At 43.2% G+C, this 19,793-nt stretch overlaps 1 protein-coding gene across 6 annotated transcripts in view; it reads left to right on the forward strand.

Moving 5' to 3' along the window:
- Positions 1–19,793, forward strand: part of LOC309701800 (nuclear receptor ROR-alpha A-like) — a 176,424-nt gene that overhangs the window by 118,194 nt on the left and 38,437 nt on the right. Inside the window, exon 1 of one of the 6 annotated variants that reach the window (XM_082526037.1) lies at positions 10,129–10,156. The exons of the other annotated variants lie outside the window; for them this stretch is intronic. The gene's annotated coding sequence lies outside the window, so the exon portion shown is untranslated. Of the gene's footprint in view, positions 1–10,128; positions 10,157–19,793 lie in introns of those variants that run through there. 6 annotated transcript variants of the gene reach the window in all.

The raw sequence follows: 19,793 nt of genomic DNA on the forward strand, positions 1-19,793 counted from the left end.
ACTCGCCGGAGTTCCATGCGCTTGGAAAACCATGATCGCAACAGACTGCATGCCACCGATTGGCCAGTCACTGATGTCACTGTGAGTTGTGAGAGCAACTCCTTCAAGAAAATCAAAACCACCATTTTTGAAAAACAATGATGGCAATAATTGAAAAAACAACATGTGTCTGACGCACATAAGGTGGGACTCAATTGTAATGGAAAATGACAGAGACTGAGACCGAGTACTAGCAGAAAAGGGCTGTGTGAGAATAACCGTGGTTCCCCGGTGTTGTGTATCCTACACTGCCTATGTCAGCAGGTCCAATTGTGGCCTGTACCCGGCTCAGGCTACACATCTCAGGAAACCCGTGCTGTACGCACGCAGGGAGTGATTTAGAGCTGCGACCAAGGTGACAGACCCTTCGTGATCCAGAACAGAAGACTTTTAATGGCTTTTAGTTCCTCTTAATAGATCTTGTTGGCCAAAGGCCTTTTTGTTTTCAGTCATCTTTTTCTGTTGGAAGCCAGAATGGAAATTTCAGTTCAGTTCCATTAATTCAGCAGCCGTAGCTCCAAGTGCACATCAGATGAAATTACATGGAGCTGATGACATCATTGTTTCTGAACCAGCAACGTTTTACACAAACTCGTTAGCAACATTTTGTGAATGCATTGCATGACTGTGCCGCATGTGCTGCACACTCAAACTGTCTCTGCATTCATTTGTGTTTATAAATATCTCCCAACATGTGCAGGATACAGTAGCTATTAAAATACCTACAGGACAGCGCTGGCTATCTAAACCTCACAGATATCCAGGATTTATCCATGAGCACATGATAGAGTCTTTTAGGAAATATCTGTTGACATATCACACTCTGTCAGCTGTCATTTATAAATCAGCATGCTACAACTGACCAGGAACTCTGCTCTGCGCTGTATGAATCACTGCCTCTAGCAGAATATAGGACTGTAGTTTTTCAGGAGTGCGATAATCATAAGTAACCATAAGTTACTGTCCATTACAGTTTGGCCTTATATATAAATGGCAGCTGCCTGTTTTATATTTCCTGTAGGAAGTAGTTTTTTTTTTTCTTAAGACACAGAATGGATTCATCCAGCTTTCTGATGGATCCAAGTCTGGCCTGGATTTTACACTCTGCATTTAGTAGCAGCTTTCCCCCCCCAAACAACTAAGTTGGTCACAGTAAATGATAAAACGCCACACAAAAACAAAACACGTTTTGTAAAAATAAATTCCTCAGTAAAGCAGAATGTAAAACCACGCATGCATTTCAACAGAAGACAAAGAAGGAGGCCCTTTTATTAACCACCAAACAAACCTTGACACATTTCTGAGGCTGAGCGGCGTCTGCTCGGCCCTCCTCTCTCCCGCTGCTTTGATCCAGTGTCTGAGAAATGCTATTTTTTTCTTTCTTTAGAGCTCAGTTTCTGATAATTTATCCATTAGGGATTTGTTTTGCTCAGGCTTTAGCATTTTTGGAGTAAACAGCAGTGGCTCTTGTGATATTCTTTCTTGCTCATTAGCCTTCACTTAGTGCTGCTATCTTGCTAATTACACATTATACTGTGGTATCTGTACAGTAAGCAAATGCAGCATCCCGAGGGAAAACTCTGGAAGTTCATCTGGATTCCTGGTTCAAAGTGAAAGTAAGATATTTGTTGTGTACTGATAAATAAAGTAAAAAAGCAGTGCAGCGTTAGAGTGAAACAAAAAAAGGCAGGAGGTGTGGGAAAAAAGACAAAAAGATAATGAAAAAAATAAAGAAAAATGAAATCTTCTTTCATGTTTATTTATTACTAAACTCTTCATTTTAATCATTCATTTTTGTATGTTTTCCCCCCATTGTTAAAATTCTTCCATGTTTTTAGTTATTTAAGATAAGATAAGATAAGATAACCTTTATTAGTCCCACACTTGGGAAATTTGTTTTGTCACAGCAGGAAGTGGACAGTGCAAAAGTTATGAGGCAAAAATTAGAATACAATAAGAATAAATACAGTACACAACTGTACAGAATAGAATAAAATAAAATACTATATACAGTAGAATAAAATAAAATAAATATACAATAAGATAAAAATAGAATACAAATACAAATACTATATACAACTGAGTAAAAAATTTGGGCATTATTTCACATGGTTCCCTTTTCTTTGTTTTCAAAAAAAAGGTTAAATATCTTTTTTCTTCATTGTGTCTGCATAACAGTGGCAGACACCGGGTCATTGTGGCTTCTCACATGCAGAAATGTGGCTTCTGTCGGTTCATTTAAGCCCCCTGTATGAACCAGTGCAGTCCAAATCAGCAGTGAGGTCTTTGAAACAGAAATATGGATGGTTACGCATGTGGAGGTGAAGCAGAGACTCACGGTTTGGCGATTAGTGTGCCGACCTGCTAGAGAGGTGACTAATCGAACCACCAACTGTGGCTGATGAACAAGCTGCTGCTTCATCTGCTCACAGCCTGAATGGGCGTGTTGGTGCTCCATGTGTGGCACCATATGTCTGCCGTTTTTACATCGACTCTGAAAATTTGGAAGCTGGACGAGGAGATTAAAGAACGGAGCCTGTTAGCAACATCTGAGCAAGAGCAGTTGAGGCGAGATCTTGGGTCCTCCTGGGAGTGAGCATGGCCTTTGCAGTGTGGTGGACTGAGGACTAAACTCACGCTGGCAGCAGCAGCGTTTCATCTGTCACTCACTTAATACAGTGATTCAGTTTTGCAAGCTAAATCACAGAGGACAGAATTTTTAACTTCATATATCAGCCAGAGGCCAGCTGAGAAAAGTGTCCTATGATATGCTCAACAGCATAATGAGCAATGGGAGGGATCTGCACCGGAAAGCTGACACAAATCCGAAAAAAAAAATCTTATTTTGAAGGATATTTAGGCATGCAGACTGGAGAAGCAAGGGGTCAAACAACCACCAACCCTCCCATTAGTAGATGACCTGCTCTGCCCACCCAGACTCAAAGTGCTGAAACCTATTTTAGGGACATGTTCCACATCTTGGATCAGCGTCACAATAACAGCCTGGCCTATGAGACAGCTGGTGAGGGAAAGACAAAGTCTGGAAAGGTCTGGGGCTGGCTCCTTAGCAGTGACCAACCTTTTGAAGGAAAGGTGAGTAAATCAGTTGTCCGTAGTGTGTTCGTCTCAGATGAATAACAAATACAAAGACATTACCCTAAAAGTTCCGTCCATGTACACTCATATTACTGTTAATTTACCTGGGTCATCCAGCCAAGTCCACATGTGGGAGATGCAGATAACTGCGACTGAGCTGAAAGCCTTCAGTGTCCAAATCAGGATTAATTTTTCAATGAGAAAAAGAGATGCCAACATTATTCATTATCCCTCAATTAGAATTATTATCACTAATCACCACTCGTCTAGCCCTGACACGGGGACAGGGATACATAACCACGTGACCAACATTTCTTTGATCAGGCTGTTGGAAAAGTCAAACATCTGGAATTAGTCTGTGGTCTGGAAAAATAAGTACTATTGTATTTTTGCCTTTAGCATTTTCTTTTTCATAGATTCAACTAGAGCTGGGCGATATGAGATTTTTTCATATCACGATATGTTTTTTTCATTTCAGGCGATAACGATATCTATCACGATATAAGCCAAATAACTATATTTGTAAGATTTAAATGTGCCGTTGCTCACAAGTAAAATGTGAAATAATCAGCAGCTTGTTTTTATTTAAATATTTATTTCCCATAATAAGTTCAACAGGGTAGATGTACTTAAGGAACATGAGACTTTTTCAGATACAGTGGGGCAAAAAAGTATTTAGTCAGCCACCGATTGTGCAAGTTCCCCCACCTAAAATGATGACAGAGGTCAGTAATTTGCACCAGAGGTACACTTCAACTGTGAGAGACAGAATGTGAAAAAAAAAATCCATGAATCCACATGGTAGGATTTGTAAAGAATTTATTCGTAAATCAGGGTGGAAAATAAGTATTTGGTCAATAACAAAAATACAACTCAATACTTTGTAACATAACCTTTGTTGGAAATAACAGAGGTCAAACATTTACTATAGGTCTTTACCAGGTTTGCACACACAGTAGCTGGTATTTTGGCCCATTCCTCCATGCAGATCTTCTTGAGAGCAGTGATGTTTTGGGGCTGTCGCCAAGCAACACGGACTTTCAACTCCCGCCACAGATTTTCTATGGGGTTGAGGTCTGGAGACTGGCTAGGCCACTCCAGGACTTTCAAATGCTTCTTACGGAGCCACTCCTTTGTTGCCCGGGTGGTGTGTTTTGGATCATTGTCATGTTGGAAGACCCAGCCTCGTTTCATCTTCAAAGTTCTCACTGATGGAAGGAGGTTTTGGCTCAAAATCTCACGATACATGGCCCCATTCATTCTGTCCTTAACACGGATCAGTCGTCCTGTCCCCTTGGCAGAAAAACAGCCCCATAGCATGATGTTTCCACCCCCATGCTTCACAGTAGGTATGGTGTTCTTGGGATGCAACTCAGTATTCTTCTTTCTCCAAACACGACGAGTTGAGTTTATACCAAAAAGTTCTACTTTGGTTTCATCTGACCACATGACATTCTCCCAATCCTCTGCTGTATCATCCATGTGCTCTCTGGCAAACTTCAGACGGGCCTGGACATGCACTGGCTTCAGCAGCGGAACACGTCTGGCACTGCGGGATTTGATTCCCTGCCGTTGTAGTGTGTTACTGATGGTGACCTTTGTTACTTTGGTCCCAGCTCTCTGCAGGTCATTCACCAGGTCCCCCCGTATGGTTCTGGGATCTTTGCTCACCGTTCTCATGATCATTTTGACCCCACGGGATGAGATCTTGCGTGGAGCCCCAGATCAAGGGAGATTATCAGTGGTCTTGTATGTCTTCCATTTTCTGATGATTGCTCCCACAGTTGATTTCTTCACACCAAGCTGCTTGCCTATTGTAGATTCACTCTTCCCAGTCTGGTGCAGGTCTACAATACTTTTCCTGGTGTCCTTCGAAAGCTCTTTGGTCTTGGCCATGGCGGAGTTTGGAGTCTGACTGTTTGAGGCTGTGGACAGGTGTCTTTTATACAGATGATGAGTTCAAACAGGTGCCATTCATACAGGTAACGAGTGGGGGACAGAAAAGCTTCTTACAGAAGATGTTACAGGTCTGTGAGAGCCAGAGATTTTCCTTGTTTGAGGTGACCAAATACTTCTTTTCCACCCTAATTTACGAATAAATTCTTTACAAATCCTACCATGTGAATTCATGGATTTTTTTTTCACATTCTGTCTCTCACAGTTGAAGTGTACCTCTGGTGCAAATTACTGACCTCTGTCATCATTTTAAGTGGGGGAACTTGCACAATCGGTGGCTGACTAAATACTTTTTTGCCCCACTGTAAATAAAGGCAAATATTGCAAACTACACAAAAGGCAGCCGCTAAAGCGTTTAAGTTTCAAAATAGAACAAACGAAACAGACTAAATTGTCAATTCCACTTAGAAACAAAATATTAATTCTAAAAACAAATCTTAGTTTGTTTTACAGAAGAACAGACAAAACTGACTAACTTTTGTCAATATCAAATAAACTGAGAACTAAAAGGAAATTCTCAATCTCTCCTTGTTGTATAGCTTAGCTTTTCAAACAGTTTTAACAGTTACTTTAGTCTGACAAAAGCCGAATGACGAATTAGCGCTTCCAGTCAGAGACTGAGGCTACGTCCACACGTACACGGGTATTTTTGAAAACGGAGATTTTACGTTTTCGTTTTAAAAAATAATCCCGTCCACACATAAAGGCAGAAATGAAGGAAAACTCTGCTATGAACATGCCAAAGCAGCAGGTGGCGCTAGATTCCTAACCGTGCAGAAATATTGGCCAATCAGAAGTCTAGAAGCCTCGGTGGGAAAAAGTAAACAAAGCTGGGGCATAGAAGCAGAACCGAGTCGTATGTGTGGAGGGACAGTAACTGTGTGTATATGTAAGCATTTAAACACTGCAGAGAGTAGAATTAACAGTAACAGTATTGTAGAAATTCATTTCACCGAAACAATAACGTGGCGCACAGTGTGACGCATGCACCAGTTTATTGTATTTCCAGACTTGCTTTCGGCACAATTTACAGTGCACGCTACTCTGTTTTTTGTCAGACTTGAAATAGCCGAAATACCTTCACACTACGGAACTTCTATGGCTCTTCCGTTCGACAATCTCTCCGGCATTGGAACCATCATCTGTTTTCTCTTCGGTCACGCTCGGTTGATTTTTCTAGTCGGCACACTCATTTCCTCCATTACGCGCTGGCTCCATTACCCGCTGGCTGCTTCCCAAACAAACACACGTGCGGCTTGGCACTTGTGCTGTACGTAACAAGGCACGCGACGTGACGCTGCGGCTGTGATTGGTTCGGCTCTGCGCTACTTAATTTGGATTGGCTGACCTTTTTTTTTTTTTTTTTTTTTTTTAAGAGGACAAGAGCGGCGAGGTCTATCGCGATAGCTTAATTTCTCTATCGAGTAAAAGTTATATCGCGATACATATCGTTATCGTTCTATCGCCCAGCTCTAGATTCAACTAAAGAAATGTCAACAAATTGTTTTTTTGACAACCTGAAAGTGCCTAAAGATGCATTTTAATGTATTTTGCATGATTATTTCCTATGTGTAGGCACAACATGGGTTCATCTCTTGAATTACACCCAGCAAGAAGATCATTATGAACACCTGACTAATGCTGTGTTTGGTCCCCCTTTTGCTGCTATTAACAGCTCTGACCCATCAAACCATGGACTCCACTAGTCCATGGTTCTCATGCTCAGATGCCCATTGTTGGCTCGTTTGGTAGTCCACAGGGTCAGCGTGAGCATCCTGCTTTGTTTGTTGCTACGCAGCGCCATACGTAATAATCTGTGATGCACATCAGTGAGCTTTGGCCGCTTATGACTCTGGTTCACCATTGTTCCTTTCTCTGATGACTTTAGATAGATCCTGACCACTGCGGACCAGGAACACCCCACCAGAGCAGCATCTTCGGAAATGCTCTCACCGACTCATCTAGCCATTAATATTTGGCCCCTGTTGAAGGCGCTCAAGTCCTTACGCCTGCCTGTTTTTGGTGATTCTACACATCAACTTTGAGGACCAAATGTTCACTTGCTCTCTAGAAGTGCCACCATGACGAGACGATCAGTGTTATTTACTTCACCTTTCAGTGATCACCTGATCGGTGGACATGAGTTTTTGTGCTTTGGTAGCTTAGCAAATAAAAATTGCTCTTATTGTTGAGATAAAAGGACTGGATTGAAAATGATGAAGATGACATCATAATTGGTCTTTAAGTAGTGGAAATTCATATGTTGAGTGGTACGCAAGTTTATCCTTGTTCCAAGTGGTCTTTTTACTATGTTATATTAAAAACCACCGATGCAAGCAAGTTATTCATCAAGTAACTTAAAAATATGTAGAAGATCATGCAAAATGTATAATATGAAGAACAGTGCTGGGTACATGTTAGGGCCACTGAAGGTAGGAAAAAATAAGAGTCAAAATTTTTTATGTTAAAGTGGCAGATATGTGAAAAAAAAACTTCTCTGTACAACAACCCAAGCACAACGCTTTAAATATGAGTCAGCAACAACCTTGGCATCGTTATTTGTTTTTGATGCCTCCATCCAACAACGGAAATCATCAATGCATCCAGGAATCCCTATACCATAAGGTTTATCCTAAGAGTCCATCTGCCAAATAGCATATGGAACTTTAGTGCTGTTGCCTAAGATGTTGACCTCTTTGAGTCTCCACACTGTGGGGATCAGTTGCTTTAATAATCAGTCAGATTGTGTCCTGTGGTACCACAAGTCCCATTCAAATAGCTCAAAGGTGTAACCAGTAATATCCTTGCATCTGTTCATTGTGCTTTTGTTCTTGTCTGCTCTTTTCTTTTGGATAGACCCAGGTCACAACAGCATCTCTGCAAAGTCTGCATGCTTATGATAATATGATGTTTGTGATTTTAGCTGAGAATCATTTCTTTGTTGCTAAACCCAATTCAAAAGCATAATTTAATTAGGTCAACGTTGGCATGGTGCATGGCAAACCTGATGCCCAAAGTGATGAGTTTCCTTAACTAAAAAACACTGTTTTCCGAGTTATCCATTACAAATCTGCCACGTTTTTCTCACAACTTTGAAACTTCAGTATCAAAGATTTTCCTTCCATCATTGAGCTTCATATGCCGTCGTAGTTCATTAGAAGATTAGACACATGGATTAATGTGGGAATATTAAAGTACACAACTGTAGAAGAGCTTACATCACCTTCACTTTGGCCATTTAGTGAGGAAAAGCTGCTAATTTCAGTCTTTCAGCACCTCCAACATGATCATTTTCTGCTTTTTTTTCTGTTTTTATTTTTTAAATTAAATTGCTGTAAACTGATTGTATATAGGTCCAGGGCTAAGCAATGAAAAAGCATCATCTTGGGTTCTGTGAAATTTTGATGGTCTGACATTGTAATGATGTAAAAAAAAAAAAGAGCAAGAAAATGTAACAAATAGTAATAATAGCAGTTGGTGGAAATAAATCCCAGAATGATCAGGATGAAATAGCCTTTATGTGACCTGGGGTTTAAATAAAATTAAGGAGTGATAATTATCATGATATTGATTTTTACCCTGCAGCTTAAGTTGACCTTTGGTTTTGATAAGTAAGCTGTGACAACGTGCCACCCCCACCTTCTTCTTCTCACTCTTTACATCAGTAACCCTCGGAGGAAATTGTTTTAATGACTCATCAGCTGTCATAGATGCAGCCATAAACTTTCACAAAGCTTTAATGTTTGTCAGCGTCTGCTCAAGCTTCTGCTGTGAAAACACCCGTCAACCTGCAGAGCATGTGGCGAAGCCTCTGTTTGTGAATCGGTTTAAGCAGTACAGAGTTAGACCTGTGTATGAAGCTCCCTCAGAGAGAGCTCAGCTTCTGCTTCACCCTTTTTCTACCTTTCATCTTCTCTGCTCCTCTCAGATAAAACAGTGTTCATGGTCTCTGTCATCCTTAGTGCAGTCTAAGTGAGTAGATATTTCTGACAACATTTCACCAAAATAAAATGGTGAAATGTTGTCAGAAAGGTGGAAGGAGGAGGACGAGGTCTGACTCCTAACACTCGCAACAGCAACAAATGAATTGAGAGACCAACATTTGTCCATTTCTAAACAATCTTCCAATGGGATGATGATCAAGGATTAGGATTGTGTTGATGGGTGATGAAATCTGGGATCCATTATGTTTAAAGTGGTAGCCATGTTTTCCTAATAATGGAAGAAGTCAGGACTGACTGTGTTATTCAGATCTAAATCTGCCTGACTATGGTTTCATGTCAGCAAGCATGAATATGACCAGTACTGTTGACACAGATGTGTTTGGGCAAGTTCATGTGGTGTTTGTGTACTCTTTGAAATGAATTTGAGTGCATGAGACAATTATACTGATCTGTCGTCACCTCAAAACAGGAGAAACCAGAAAAGTCATGTTTCTGTCTTGTTTTGATTTTGGAAGTCCAAGTACTGTATTTATGAAGAAATGCTATTCAGCTGTTTGTTTTACTGAATGTTTTACTGAATGTCCTGTTCCTGCTCAAACACAGGGATGCTTTTGAGTAGCTTATCTGCTCGGCAAATTAATTAAGAACTTTTAGATACCTTCTTATTTCATAGTATAATCTTCACGTGCTTCACCCGAAGCCCACTTTCTGTGTACTCACTACCTAACTTATAGGCAAAGTATTCACTCACTGTGTCTTTACTGTTTCGCTAGCTTAGCTTAGCTCATAGCCGACTCGCTAGCAGCATGGCCTCTTCACCTGTCCCTCCTGCACTTTCCTGCTCATTGTGTCAGATGTTTAGTTACTCCTTGGCCTCCTTTAGCAGTAATGATACTTGTAACAAATGTATCATTTTTGCAGCTCTGGAGGCCAGGATTACTGAATTGGAGACTCGGCTTCGCACCCTTCATTCACCCCTAGCTAGCCAGGCCCCTGTAGCTGGTACAGCCAAAGATGGAGTAGGCCCCGCTAGCTGTTCCCTGGCAGACCCCAAGCAGCTGGGGAAAGAGGGCCGCTGGGTGACGGTGAGGAGGAAGCATAGTTTTAAACAGAAGCCCCAGGTACACGACCAACCTGTTCATGTGTCTAACCGTTTTTCCCCACTCGGTGACACACCCGCTGGGGGTCAAACTCTGGTAATTGGTGATTCTGTTCTCAGACATGTGACGCTAGAGACAACGGCAACCATAGTCAATTGTCTTCCTGTAGTTTTCTCTGGTCCCCTCCCCAATCAGACCAGGAGTGACATGTTTAGCCGCATGTTCTCCTTAAATTGCTGGCTGTCTGAGTGGTGTCCAAGACACGATGTGGGCTTCATAGATAAGTGGCAAACCTTCTGGAGGAAACCTGGTCTTTAGGGGTGCAACGATACACAAAATTCACGGTTCGGTTCGGTTCGATACTTTGGTGTCACGGTTCGATATTTTTTCGATACAAAATAAAATGTTCATGCATTTTTAATTTGTCATTTATTAAAATTATAAATATATATTTTAACTCAAAAGTACAGTTTTTAAATTTAACCCTAACCCTTGTGCGTGTTTTTTATTTTGACAGCGAATGCGCACCTGCGGACCACTTATCTGCACCCCTGGTTATTTAGCTCGTCATATTGCAGCCACAGAAATTATTTTGGCCATGAAACCATAAAGCTGCACTTTCTTTTTGCCTTATAGTCTGATTTGTCATAACTTTTCCGTTTTGCGGTAAGCTTTTCTTTGGCTGTCACTTCTTCACCCTGACCTGTCTTATTTGGCTCAGCAGAACTAAAATATATATACTGCTGCTTTTACACACGCACTCACATAAGCTCAGCGATTCTCTGCGCGATCAACCTCTCACATGTTTAAGCTTGCTGCAGGAGATTTCACTTGTCATGTTTGCATAGTAAGCTAACGATTGATAAGACGATGTCAGAGGAATTGGTGCATAAATTATCATCACTCACCAATCAGTACTGTCGCTCTCTATACACAGTTCACGCGATTGCAAAGTGAAAGCAAAAAAACAAGCGCAAATTCAAACGCGATTTCAATATGTCACATATTGACAGTGGCTCACCGATGCCAATGACATAATTACCCAGCTACATTTCCGAAAGAATTCAAAAGCATTGACATATATTTTTCCTTCCTACAATAGCCGGACGGGCAGGGCAGAGATAGATTTTGGTAGCCCGACTGGAAAAATCGCTAGCCCCAGGACATCAGGCTAGCGATTTTGCGAGCCCTGTATCTGATTGAGAAATCACTCATCTTTGGAAAAGAGTTTATTACAGAGAAATGGCTCTTTCCAAAATAAAAGCTATACTATCCGCTTCTTCTGGGCTATATTCTCAGCAGCATATTAAACATATCAAGTCCCCATAAGGAGAATCATGTGCTAACGGCTGTCTAAATGACTCGGGTAAAGTTTGTAGCATGCATGCTTGTTGTTTTTGTCTTTGCACTAGGATGATGTCTGTGTAAATGTGCAGTCATATTCGTTGTGTTCCCACTAGTGCTTTCAGGTTAACCTCGTTAAAATGACCTTAACGCCACAACACGGCAAATCTCCGTTAACGAGCTACCCCGATCGCCCTGTGCATGGGGCTAGACGGCCAACACGTTAACGAGCTAACTGCGCTAACACACTAGCTCCCACCCATGTAATTGAGCATTGCGTGGCACATGCAACATACTGTTTTACTTTAGTCCATGACGTGCTTACCTTCAGGGTCATACGTCACATGAAAACCAAAATAATTCCAAACGCCAGATCTGAATGAGGGTGGGAGAGGTTCAACTTGCCATGTTGCAAGGAGAGCTTAACTTCTGTCTCGCTAGCTTGCCCTGCGCTCTTCCTTCTGACTATGCTGTCTGTGTGGAGCGCTCAGTGGATCTGCGCTCGACAGTGCAGCCTAGGCGGAGTAGTCGAACGCAGATTCACTGAGCGCTCAACACTGACAGCATCGTCAGAAGGAAAGTTGATAAAATAAATTACAAATGTTGTATTGTTCGATACATATGCGTACTGAACCGAAAGCACTGTATCGAACGGTTCAATATCGATACGAATATCGTTGCACCCCTACTGGTCTTGTTAGGAGAGACGGCATCCATCCCACTTTGGATGGAGCAGCTTTCATTTCTAGAAATATGGACAAATTTATTAAACCCCCCCAAAATATGACTATCCAGAGTTGGGACCAGGAAGCAGAGTTGCAGTCTTACACACCTCTCTGCAGCTCCTGTTACCCCCCCCCAAAAAACCATATCCATGGAGACTGTGTCAGCTCCCAAACAGACAAAAAACAAACTAAAAACCAGCAACAAACAACTTAAACATTAAAAAATCACAAAGAAAGAACAATACAGTATCCACATCTGAACCAAAGAGTAAAACAGTGAAATGTGGATTATTAAATATTAGGTCTCTCTCCTCCATGTCTCTGTTAGTACATGACTTAGTAATTGATCAACAAATCGATTTACTCTGGTTGCAGCAGGATGGTTATGTTAGTTTAAATGAATCAACACCCCCGAGTCATTCTAACTACCAGAAGTCTCGAAGCACAGGCCGAAGGGGGGGTGTGGCAGCAATTTTTCACACCAGCCTATTAATCAACCAAAGATCCACACAGACTTTTAATTCATTTGAAAGCCTGATGCTTAGCCCTGTCCACCCCAGCTGTGAAACTCAGAAACCAGTCTTACTTTGTTATCATCTATTGTCCACCTGGGCCTGTCTGATTTCTGAGACTTTTTATCTGATTTAGTGCTCAGCTCAGATAAAATAATTATTGTGGGTGATTTTTAACATCCATGTAGATGCTAAAAATGACAGCCTCAACATGGCATTTAATCTGTTATTAGACTCAATTGGCTTCTCTCAAAATGTAAAAGAACCCACCCACCACTTTAATCACACTCTAGATCTTGTTTTAACATATGGCATAGAAACTGAACATTTAACAGTGTTTCTCTCCTGGCTGATCATTTCCTGATAACATTTACATTTACAATAATTGATAACACAGCAGTGGAGAGTAGACTTTATCACAGTAGATGTCTTTCTGAAAGCGCTGTAACTAAGTTTAAGAATATAATCCGCCCACTGTTATCATCTTCAATGCCCTGTACCAACATAGAGCAGAGCAGCTATCTGAACGCTACTCCAACAGAGGTTGATCATCTTGTTAATAATTTTACCTCCTCACTACGTACAACTCTGGATACTGTAGCTCCGGTGAAAACTAAGGCCTCAAATCAGAAGTACCTGACTCCGTGGTATAATTCTCAAACATGTAGCCTAAAGCAGATGACTCATAAGCTGGAGAGGAAATGGTGTCACAAATTTAGAGGATCATCATTTAGCCTGGAGAAATAGTTTGCTGCTTTATAAGAAAGCCCTCCGCAAAGCCAGAACATCTTATTATTCGTCACTGATTGAAGAAAATAAGAACAACCCCAGGTTTCTCTTCAGCACTGTAGCCAGGCTGACAAAAAGTCAGAGCTCTGTCGAGCCAACCATCCCTTTAATGTTAACTAGTAATGACTTCATGAACTTCTTCACAAATAACATTTTAATCATTAGAGAAAAAAGGACTCATAATCATCCCACAGATGTAATATTATCTACAGCTACTTTTAGTACCATTGATATTCATTTAGACTCTTTTTCTCCAATTGATCTTTCTGAGTTAACTTCAATACTTACTTCCTCCAAACAGTTCAAGGAAACTGCTCAAAGAAGTCCTGCCATTAATTAATGCTTCAATCTTAAATATGATCAACCTATCTCTAATAATCGGCTATGTACCACAGGCCTTCAAGCTGGCTGTAGTTAAACCTTTACTTAAAAAGTATCTCTAGACCCAGCAGTCTTAGCTAATTATAGGCCAATCTCCAACCTTCCTTTCATATCAAAAATCCTTGAAAGAGTAGTTGTCAAACAGCTAACAGATCATCTGCAGAGGAATGGCTTATTTGAAGAGTTTCAGTCAGTTTCAGAGCTCATCACAACACAGAAACATCTTTAGTAAAGGTTACAAATGATCTTCTTATGGCCTTTGACAGTGGACTCATCTCTGTGCTTGTCCTGCTAGACCTCAGTGCAGCGTTCAATACTGTCGACCATAATATCTCCAATTTGTGCATGTAAATGGAGAGTCCTATTCACACACAGAGGTTAATTATGGAGTTCCACAGGGTTCAGTGCTAGGACCAATTCTGTTTACATTATACATGCTTACCTTAGGCAGCATCATTAGAAGACATAGCATAAATTTTCACTGCTATGCAGATGACACCCAGCTCTATCTGTCCATGAAGCCAGATAACACACACCAATTAGTTAAACTGCAGGAATGTCTTAAAGACATAAAGACCTGGATGGCCACTAACTTTCTGCTTATTAATTCAGATCAAACTGAGGTTATTGTACTCGGCCCTGAAAATCTTAGAAATATGGTATCTAACCAGATTCTTCCTCTGGATAGCATTACCTTGGCCTCCAGTAACACTGTGAGGAACCTTGGAGTCATTTTTGACCAGGATATGTCCTTCAATGCACATATTAAACAAATATTTAAGACTGCTTTCTTCAGTTTGCACAACATCTCTAAAATTAGAAATATCCTGTCTCAGAGTGACGCTGAAAAACTAGTTCATGCATTTATTACTTCCAGGCTGGACTACTGTAATTCATTATTATCTGGATGTCCTAAAAACTCCCTGAAAAACCTTCAGTTAATCCAAAATGCTGCAGCAAGAGTCCTGACAGGGACTAGAAAGAGAGAGCATATTTCTCCTGTATTGGCTTCCCTTCATTGGCTCCCTGTCAAATTCAGAATTCAAAATCCTGCTCCTCACATACAATGTCTTATTTTTTTATTTTTTCGCCTGTCCCGTTTGGCTCTTTTGCCATCAGAATTGTTGTCTAAAGGCAAAGAAAGATGCCCAACGGATTTACTTTGACAAATTGACCATCCCAGCCTTGCCGTGATGGTCCATTTGATTCACCTTTTATTGTTTGTTTTATTTTCACTTACTGAATACGGGACAGACTTGACTGGGGGAAAGAAGGGGAGAAAGAAAGAGGGAAAGAGAAACAGCTGAGAAGAGGGACGGGGGAGAAGGGCAAAAGACAAAAACCAACAGAATGGGCAGCAAAAAAAAAAAAAAAAAAAAATTCATATATCAATCACCTGGATCACCTGCTGAGAAAGAAAAAAGAAAACAAGCAGAAGAGAACAAGAGTAATAGAATAAACAACATCACAATGATATATGGGAATATGACAGTAAATACTAAATATTAAACATTATTGTGCAGCACATAAGATCAACAGAACACAGTGTGCTTTGAGGTAGGAGCCAAAAAGGGTGTAGTTTGTGGGTGTGATCACCCGTGTGTACACTTGTGAGCATGGACGCGCTTGTTTTTTTTTTTTTTTTTTAAAAGGTTCCTTCATGTAATGATCTGCTAGAGGGTGTGGGGGGGCCACAGCCCCGTCCTCCAGGGCATGAAGCAGGTATGGAGGAGATCAAAACTCCAGACATCCAGAGGCCCCAAGAACACAAGAGACCAAGGAAGACCAACAGAGGGGCAGCCGCGCCACTGTCCCAGAAAGAGCTGAGGAGAGTCCCAGATGAGGGCTCACTCAGCAGCCGCGGAGCAGAAGCCAGGGGAAGTTGCAGTGATGCGCCCGTGAGCTCCGCCGGCAGCCAGCCGTGCCTGAGTGACCGAGCCCCAGGCCGAGAGGCCGGGGGCACCCCACCTCCGAAGTGGCCCGACCGAGCCCCAGGCTCCAGGCCCTGATAAGCGGCCGCCAAGGAGTGAACCGGTGTGTACCTGGACGCCCATCCCCGGACACAAAGAACCACCAACGCACCGATGTCTGAGGGAGTCCGCCACTGGCAGGGGAAGTGGTGGAAGGGGGAGATAGGCCTCCAAACCTTGGAGGGCCTAAGATGTCCCCAGAGAGGTGGCGCCTGACACCCAACCTGACATATAGACACAGACATACAGGCACACACATATACAAACATCCGTTCCCACCCTCATGCTCTCATATGCACTTACTCCACACTCAACCAACGTGGAGACAGACATAAAGAGACGCTGTACACACGATCACACTCCCCAAGCGTACTCTACAAACCGGGTCTAGGTACCCTTGCCCCTGGAGGGGGGAACTGCACCCAGACCCAGGTGGTGTTACCCTTTTCCCTGCGGTGGGGGGAGGCAGACCGCCCCGACTCGGCAGCAGCAGGGAGGCCCCACACTCCAGACCGCAGTCGGACGGCCAACTCCTCCTCCCAGCCCCCCCGCTCCAGCAGGCCGCAGAGAATGGGGGTGAGAGAAGACTCCAAACCTCCCTCCACCCGCTCATTGTAGTGTTGATGCATGTGTGTTCTAAGGTGCATTTAAAACCCAGGAGGGCATGGAGCTACCTGCCAGAGAGCAGCAGGTAAACGCATGGTCCCTCCTGCTAGCCCTCAATGTCTACGTGTATTTAAAATTGAGAGGTGGGCGACGACGCCAGGGGTGAGGTGTACACCCTGATGGTACTTTGGATTCCGTGTATTGTGCCCACCCCCAAGATCCTATATGTATGTGTAATGAGAGTGTGAGTAATGTGAATGTCTAAGTTGTGGGATAAAATTGAGGCAGAGGCAGCCAGAAGGGAACAGAGAGGGGGGGGGGGGGGGGGGTAGCCTCCTCTGCACCCTGGTGACATACCCCTACTCCAAGGTCCTGCATGTGTGGGTGGTTGTGGTGGAGCAGGAAGAGGGAGGCAGCTGGAGATGGGGAGGGAAGGAAGGGAGGGGCAAGTGACCCCTCCCTGGGGCCAGCTCCCCCGCTGACCCCAGTAGGCACCCCCATACTCCGCGACCCGCCAGGGAAAGGGGGCCCAGGCCCATCCAGACCGGGGCCCAGTGCAGCAGCGCCTCCCGGCCCCACAGAGCCCGGGACAGTCCACCCAACCCCACCACAGAGAAAACTGCACCCACCCCACCATCCACTCATCTTCCAGACTACATAAGACAATAAACACCCAGGCTGAGATCTTCCTCCACCTCTCCTGTATCTCCCCCTCCTGCAGAGAGAGCTCCTGAAGAGAGGAAAGCTCCTGCAAGATGTGACAATCTCCCCCACCAGTTGAAGAGCCCCCCAGGTGGCTCGATGCACCGGCGGCACCCTGCTCCAGGACTGGGCCCCCATGCACCCACCCGCCCACAACCCCGGCAACACACCAACCAGGACCCAAGCCCCCGAGGCCCGGCCCGGGCCCCAGCCCAGAGACGGAGCGCCCCCAGAACCTCACGCCCATCCCGGACCCACCCAGGGGCAGCCAGGCTACCAGGTCAGTAACTCACGTCTGTCAGCACAGACCCTCCCCTAGCCCCGCTGCACGCAGCCGCGAGGAAACAGTCACCTGAGAGCCAACAGAGCCCCTAACCGGACATGACCGCTACCCCGGGTTGAGCCCCCCAAGGAAGATGCCTCCGGGGAACCCCCCGACGCCCTAAGCCTGTCCCTACCCCCACACCAATCACAACAGTGAAGGCGGGACCAAACTATGACCCCCCCACCCCCACTAGGTGATGGAGCTGATCAAAGGGGCCCAGAGCAATTGATCTGATGTGGTGGCAGAGGCTGTATCAAGACTAATGTAATCTAATAGATAATTTCTATATTGGTTAGAATTAAGATTATTTTTATTTTTCCAGTTCATGAGGACTGTTTTCTTGGCTATGCATAGGGCAGTGAAAACCATATGGGCGATATTCTTTTCTGAAGTGACATTATCTAAGCTGCCCAACAAACACACTAAGGGGGAAGTTGGAATGTTACATTTCAGACACTTTGATAAGTCTTCACATATCTCGCGCCAAAACTTCTGAACTGGTGGACAGAACCAAAGAGCATGGATATAATTGTCCGGTGAATTGGTTTGGCAGTGTGAGCAGTTGTTGGTAGACGTAAAGCCCATCTTGTGTCTTAAATAATCAGGCCCCATCTTATCTTAATGACCTTGTAGTACCATATCACCCTATTAGAGCACTTCGTTCTCACACTGCAGGCTTACTTATTGTTCCTAGAGTATTTAAAAGTAGAATGGGAGGGAGAGCCTTCAGTTTTCTGGCCCCTCTTCTGTGGAACCAGCTTCCAGTTTGGATTTTGGAGACAGACACTAGGGCTAGGCGATATGGCCTAAAATCCATATCGCGGTATAATTTGAAGCATGTATGGTAACGATATATATCGCGATATATTCTTCTCTTCTCTGTAACGTATTTTACACACTATAAGGCACACTTAAATTCCTTTAATTTTCTCAAAAATTGACAATGTGCCTTCTGTGAATTCTGGTTGTGCTCACTGACCTCGAACCGATTTTATGTAGTACACAGGTGCAGAAATTTGTCAAAAATGTTTTAGTCTGACTTTGCTAAGCTACGAAGCCGCACCGCTTGATGGATTCCCGGAGCATTACAGCTGCCGTAGCAAGGAGCCTCGCGGAGTAATCAGGGTCCAAAACTCAGTCTGCTTCAGGTCCCAAACGAACACTGCGGCATCACTGAGAGTTACAAACTTTCTAAATTCTTTCATCTTTAATAAAATGATTAGTGTTGCTGCTTTACCAGGTGTAACAATTCAGTTTCACATCCAGGCATCCATAAAAACAGAATTTATTAGATGTAACAGAGTTAGAAGTTAGCAGGAAGTTAGCTCGCTAGTTTCCACCTAAACATGATATAGCATATTCTGACTGAGAGATTTCTGAAAAAATTAAAAAGTACAGCTCTGCTATCACTTCCAACATAAATGAAGATGGAAAACTAAACAGCAGTGACGTTCGTAAGGTTACTGAAGTTCGGCTAGCTGGTTTAAAATGATGTGCTACGTGATTGCTAGCAAAACAGCTATGTTAGCATAACATTAGCACAGTGAAGTTGAAGGATGGCCGCTAACCTTTTTCCACTCGATAAAAATTAACGTGAGGGTTTTTGGTGGTTAGGGACAAATGCAATTGCATGGCAGGATGCTGTAAATGGACCAAACTTCAGTCAGGAGAACAACTGAGATAATCCATCCACAATACAAGGTTAGTCATTAGTATACTGCAACAACATGGGAATAGAGCAGCTGCGAGAGAATTCAGCGGTTAAGGAATCAATGGTACGGAAGTGGAGGAAGCACAGTTTTCGGCTTTCCCCATCTTCCAAAAGTGCTTTGTCTCTTTGCTATTACTGTCGCCCGGCATAATTGGCAGATGATGTTGTTGCTAGCTGCTGCAATGCTTTCGACCAAAACGGGCGCAACTTGATGACACCATCAACATGCGCTATCGTGGTATTGTCAAAATCTCTACAGTTGGCCAAATTTATATCGTTTATACCGCCCACCCCTAACAGACACTATCTCTACTTTTAAGATAAGGCTTCAAACTTTGCTTTTTGCTAAAGCATATAGTTAGGGCTGGACCAGGTGACCCTGAATCCTCCCTTAGTTATGCTGCAATAGGTGTAGGCTGCCGGGGGATTCCCATGATGCATTGAGTTTTTCCTTTCCAGTCACCTTTCTCACTCACTATGTGTTAACAGACCTCTCTGCATTGAATCATATCTGTTATTAATCTCTGTCTCTCTTCCACAGCATGTCTTTATCCTGTCTTCCTTCTCTCACCCCAACTGGTCGCAGCAGATGG

Source organism: Aulonocara stuartgranti, assembly GCF_965226115.1.
Source record: "Aulonocara stuartgranti genome assembly, chromosome: 1".
Classification (NCBI taxonomy): Eukaryota; Metazoa; Chordata; class Actinopteri; order Cichliformes; family Cichlidae; genus Aulonocara; species Aulonocara stuartgranti.